The sequence below is a fragment of the Humulus lupulus genome, chromosome 1, assembly GCF_963169125.1.
Source record: "Humulus lupulus chromosome 1, drHumLupu1.1, whole genome shotgun sequence".
In the NCBI taxonomy this organism is placed as follows: domain Eukaryota; kingdom Viridiplantae; phylum Streptophyta; class Magnoliopsida; order Rosales; family Cannabaceae; genus Humulus; species Humulus lupulus.
In genome coordinates, this window is record NC_084793.1 from 34,056,245 (window position 1) to 34,062,629 (window position 6,385).

Genomic DNA, 6,385 nt, shown 5'->3' on the forward strand with positions numbered 1-6,385 from the left:
AGCATGACCGACATAGAAAAAAGTGTCAAACAGCTGGTCACAGAGGCCAATCTGAGACTGGTCGGCCTTCTGGCACCTCACCAGGATGTGAGGGAATCTACTGCAATGAGTGCCATAGACAGTGAAGTCCCCGAGCAACAGCAAGATGTGTCACAACCTCCCCCGAGGAGGGCAACAGGGGTGACCATCAATGAACCAACTGGTACCCCACGACCTGCTACTGCTCCTCCAGGGAAGGGGAAGAAGAATGCCTCGGAGCCTATTCTTGAGTCATCGGACGATAACGGCACTGATTTTACGATTTTAGATAGTCTGCCTATTCCCTGTCACCTCTTCGACGAGGATGGCAACTTTAAATACCCTCCTGCTTTAAATTCATACTTATTCAGGCCAGAGAGTGAGTGTAGCACTAGTAAAGTAAATAGTGTAGCGACCAGAAATTATAGCTCGGGTATTATACTTTAAAGTTCTCTGCCCTTGTTTCCTAAACTTAGCAAGTTCCTTTTATTATATTGACTGACTGTTCGCTTGTTTCTTTTTTGCAGACATGCCTGCCGAACGCGCCTTTGATTTGTTCACCAAATTGGCGAGCAAGAAAAAGTCCCACAGGCGCCAGTCTGGGGAGGGCTGCAGCTATCCCCCTGCAAAGAAGTCTCGAACAGACGACCCTCCTGCGCCTACTCCAACGAAGGAGACAACTCCTCGACCAGCTCCTGCCAGGGAGGCAACTCCTCCAACTCCAACAAACCCAGATCCTCTATCTCCAGTCGGACAGACTCCTCCTCCAGCTCCAGTCGGCCTTAGGCCTCCAGCATCCACCGTCCAGCAGTCGGTTGGTCACCGAGAAGATGCCTTGGGAGATGACCTCATGGGTGTGGTGCTCAACTCAGCCAAAGATAGGCTATCGAGAATAACAAAACACCGACGCAGCCGGGAGGCAATCCAGGAGACCGGCTCTATGGGGGTTGGCCAAGTCCTCAACCACGCACTGAACGAAGTGCTCGCTGTAAGTTGTTTTCTTTATTGTACTTCATGAATTTTCTTTTTAACTTGCTCCTATTTACAGCCTTATCTTTTTCTCATCGCAGGGGGGTGCTTACCCTTACTTCTGGCTGGCGGTTTTCGAGGACACAGAATGTTCAATTCGAAAAGAGACTTTGCGATTAGCTTAGCGCTGCTGAGGCTTGATACACCGAGCAACTCAAGGCGACTGAAGCTAGTCATGCCGAGTAGCTAAAGGCAGTCGAGACAAAACATTATGATGCCCTTAAGGAGGCCGAGGCGAAGCATACCAAGGCCCTCAAGGAGGTTGAGGCAAAACACCTCGAGGCGCTACAGATGACTGAGGCCAAAATCGCTTCTCTCGAAGGGGAGTTGAAGAGGAAGGATGCGAGTATTGCCAAGATCATTGCATCCAAGGAACAGTATAAGGAGGTCTCGCTCAATAATTACCAGGAAGCCCACAAACTTCAAGATGAGCTAGAGATAAGCCGCAAGGAAGTTGCTGCACTGGAGGAACAGAACGCCCGTAATCTTGAAGACTATGAAGGGGCGTCGTTCGAGTGTTTCTACTTGTTCTAGAAAAACAACCCCAATGCTAACTTCTCCTATCTTCCAAAACATATCAGGGAGGCGAAGTTGGCTAGGTGTGTTGCTCATCTGGAAGAAGAAACAATTCCAAGGTCTCCAGAAATTTCTTTAGCGACCAGTATCAAAGGCGCTCAAGAAGAGGCTGGGGATGCAGTCGACCAGCAGCAGCAGAAATCGCCACAAGACCCCCCGACAACCTCATGATTTTATCTTTTGTCTTTACTTTTGAATTACATGGCCTATGGGTCATGATGTAAAAACAATTTTATTTATGTTTTAACTTTTATTACTGCATGGGCAGCATTTTTCTTTTAATCGAACAATTACATCCGAGCAACACTGCTCGTAGTGTAAAAAGGTTTCTTTTTGATATTATAATACCTGCATTTTATTATAACATATGTTCACATGACCGAACTTAGCATAGTACTTTGTATTGATTTAACAAAATACAAAATTTTGAAAAATACTCTAAGTACCTTGGCATGCTTTCACTTATTTTGCTCATGTGTTTACATATCTTTTGATATGCTTTGCTTACTAGATGCCTTATATGCCCTCTAGTGATTTAGGAGCTTTAGGTCCTTAGTCACTTGCCTTGACCAGAACCTGTTCGAACATTACTGCTTGGAATAAAGGAATTAAAACGATAATACAGCAAAACAACACACATCATGAGCAAATACTTGTAATAAATACAATAATTGGCAAGAATGACTGGATGCGCACAGTCCCTTATATTTCTTGTAATAAATGGACAAAACGTGTATGTACGAGCGATCAATAAGATCTTACACTTGTAAGCGATTAGTCATATAAAGTGTCCAAGCCTTTTTCATAACTTGTAAAAATTAAAATTAATATAAGCCAATCCTTTAAGAAGAATTGTTTATTGATAGTACTTGTGCAGGTGTTCTCCATTCCAATAGCGAGGAATGAGATCTCCGTTTAAGCGAGCAAGTTTATAAGTGCCTGGATGGAGAACTTCTTCAATTTGGTATGGTCCTTCCCAGTTTGGTCCGAGTACTCCAGCAGCCTGGTTGCGGGTGTTTAAGAAAACTCTTCGAAGTAATAAATCTCCGATGTTGAATTTTCTTTCACGTACTTTAGAGTTGAAATACCGGGCGAATTTTTGCTGGTACGCAGCTAGTCGAAGTTGGGCTTGCTCACGCTTCTCATCGATCAAGTCCAGAGATTCCATCAATAGTTGGCTGTTAGAGCCTTGATCGTACGTTATTCTACGATGCAAGGGTGGATCTAACTCAACAGGCAATATACCCTCATACCCATAAGCCAAAGAAAATGGAGTATGACCTGTTGTTGTTCAGTAGGAAGTTCTGTATGACCAAAGGACTTCAGGCAATTTCTCTGGCCACGCACCCTTAGCTTATTCCAGTCTGTTCTTCAAGGTATCCTTTAGCATTTTATTGACTGCTTTGACTTGTCCATTTGCTTAGGGATGAGCGACTAAAGAAAAGCTCTTGATAATCCCGTGTCGTTCGCAAAAGTCTGTGAATAAATCACTATCAAACTGCGTGTCGTTATCTGAGACGATTTTCCTTGGCAATCCATAGCGACAAACGATGTTTTTAACCACAAAATACAGCACCTTCTTGGTTGTTATGGTTGCAAGTGGCTTGGCTTCAGCCCATTTAGTGAAGTAATCGACAATAACCACAGTATACTTGACGTCGCCTTTTCTTGTGGGCAGAGATCCGATTAAATCTATACCCCACACTGCAAATGGCCACAGACGTTGCATCTGTTTCAGTTCATTAGGGGCTACTCACAGGATTTTGGAGAACCTCTGGCACTTATCGCACCTCCATACAAATTCCATTGAGTCTTCGTTCATTGTTGGCCAGAAATACCCTTGCCTCAGGATCTTTTTCAACAAGCTTTGCCCCCTAGCGTGGTCCTCGCAAAAGCCTTCGTGTACCTCTTTCATCAATTCTTTGGCCTTCTCTTTTGAAATACACCTGAGGAGTGACATTGAGTATCCCCTTCGGTACAAGATTCCATCAACCAGGATATACCTAGCAGCCTGTTGCTGAAGGGTCCTAACTTTGTTTCTATCCGTTTGTAATACGCCTTGCGTCAGATACTCTACGTATGGTGCCATCCATGTATCCACCACCTGGATCACCAAAGTGGTCTCCTCTACTTGGATGCTTGGCACAGATAGCCGTTCAACTGGCACTATGTTCAGAGTATCAGCATCCTTCGCACTTGCTAACTTGGCCAAAGCATTAGCTTTTGAATTCTGGTCGCGAGGTACTTGCTGAAGGGTGTACTTGTCAAACTGCGCTAATAGATCCTTTGTTTTGTTTAAATAGGCAACCATCTTTAAACCTCAGGCCTGGTACTTTCCCATGACTTAATTCACCACCAGCTGAGAGTCACTATAGATGTCAAGTACATTTCTATTCATGTCCATGGCAAATCGTAACCCAGCGAGCAACACTTCATACTCAGCCTCGTTGTTGGAAGCAGTGAATTCAAACCTGATTGCACAGTGAAATCGATGCCCTTCAGGCGTAATCAGGATCACCCCCACTCTTGCATGATGCTCATTGGAAAAGCTGTCTGTAAATAACTTCCATGAGGAAGGTTGGTTTTGAGACTCAGGCTCTTTAGGCTCTTTGGTCTGCTCGCTATCTGTAAGTTCAGTGAACTCTGCAAGGAAGTCAGTCAGGGCTTGCCCTTTTATCGCTGCTTGCGGCAAGTAAGAGATATCGAACTGCCTAAGTTCGACTGGCCATTTCAACAATCTACCCGCAGCCTCTGGCTTTTGCAGAACTTGCCGTAGAGGTTGGTCGGTCAAAATCATGATTGGGTGAGCTTGAAAGTAAGGTCGCAACTTCCTAGAGGCCAAATTTAAGAAACAGGCTAACTTTTCAATTGGTGGATATCGCAGCTCCGCTCCAATTAGCCTTTTGCTCACATAATAAACAACCTTCTGGACACCTTCTTCTTCTCTTACTAAGACAACACTAGCAGCGTATTCTGTAATCGCCAAGAAGACAAACAAAGTTTCCTCATCGACCGGCTTCGATAGAATGGGTGGTTGCGCCATGTGAGTCTTCAATGCTTGGAAAGCCTGCTCGCACTCCTCTGTCCATTCAAATTTCTTGTTGCCTCTAAGTAGATTAAAAAATGGAACGCACTTGTTCATTGATTTCGAAATAAATCTACTGAGAGCGACAATTCTTCCGGTCAAACTTTGAACATCCTTAATCTTTGCTAGCGATTTTATATCGATCAGGGCTTTGATCTTCTCAGGATTAGCTTCAATTCCTCTTGAGTTAACTATAAATCTTAAGAACTTCCCTGGTCCTACTCCGAAGGAGCATTTGAGGGGATTCAGCTTCATTTGATATTTGTTCAAGACGTCGAAGCATTCTTGCAAATCCTTTATGTGCCCTTCTGCCTTCTTTGACTTAACCAGCATGTCGCCGACGTATACCTCCATGTTTGTCCTGATCAGCTCCTTAAACATGTGGTTGACTAGTCGCTGGTAAGTCGTACCAGCATTTTTCAAACCGAAGGGCATTACTTTATAACAGTAAAGCCCGGTGTCAGTCCGAAAGCTAGTGTGAACCTCATCAGGAGGATGCATACTAATCTGATTATATCTGGAGTATGCATCCATGAATGAGAGAATCTCGTGCCCTGCAGTGGCATCGACCAGTTGGTCGATCCTTGGGAGTGGGAAACAATCTTTAGGGAAAGCTTTATAAAGGTCTGTGAAATCCACGCATGTTCGCCACTTGCCATTCGACTTGGGAACTAGTACGGGATTAAAGACTCATGATGGATAAAATGCCACCCTGATGAACCCATTCTCCTTCAGCTTCTCGACTTCTTCTTTTAAGGCCTTTGATCTATCTTTGTCGAGCGGCCTTCTTTTCTGTTGCACCGGTGGAAAACTCTTGTTGAGGTTCAGGACATGGCTGATGACTGCAGAGTCTATTCCAACCATGTATTTGTGCGACTAGGCGAAGACTTCCTAGTTCCTCCTCAAAAACTCCACCAGTGCTTGTTTTGTTGTTGCCTCTAAGTTTTTACCGACTTTCATAACCCTGGCGGATTTCTTTCATCGAGTTGGACCTCTTCAAGGTCCTCGATGGGTCCTATATCTTCCTCAAAATCCCCAAAGCGAGGATCCAAGTCTCTATCCTCCTTTGGGCAACACCCTATTTGGTGACATTAACACTTGACTGGGCCTGAACATCAACTGCCATTTGCAACTCCTTTCCGGGAACATCTCTCAACACACTTTTCTTTGCTTTGGTTATCGAGGCGTTGTAGCATTCCCTTGCTTCGTGCTGATTTCCCAATACGCATCCTACCCCTACGTCTGTTGGGAACTTCATGGCAAGGTGCCATATTGAAGTGATGGCTAGTAGGTCAACCAGAATTGGCCTCCCAATTATAGCATTGTATGTCGAAGGACAATCAACTACTATGAAAGTAGTGAGTAATGTCCTATTAGCAAGTGCAATACCTGCTGTAGCTGGAAGCCTAATCGACCCAGTTGAGGCGAGCCCTTCGCCGAAAAAACCATAGATGGTTTGGTTGCATGGCTCCAGGTCCTTGACAGACAACTTCATTCTCTTCAGTGAAGACTTGTATAGGATGTTGACCGAACTTCCTGTGTCAACCAACACCCTCTTCACCATCATGTTGGCGATTTGCACATCTACAACCAGCGAATCAGAGTGTGGGAATTGTACGTGTTGGGCATCGTCTTCAGAGAAGGTTATCAACTCCTCCTCTGCTCGAGCCTTCTTTG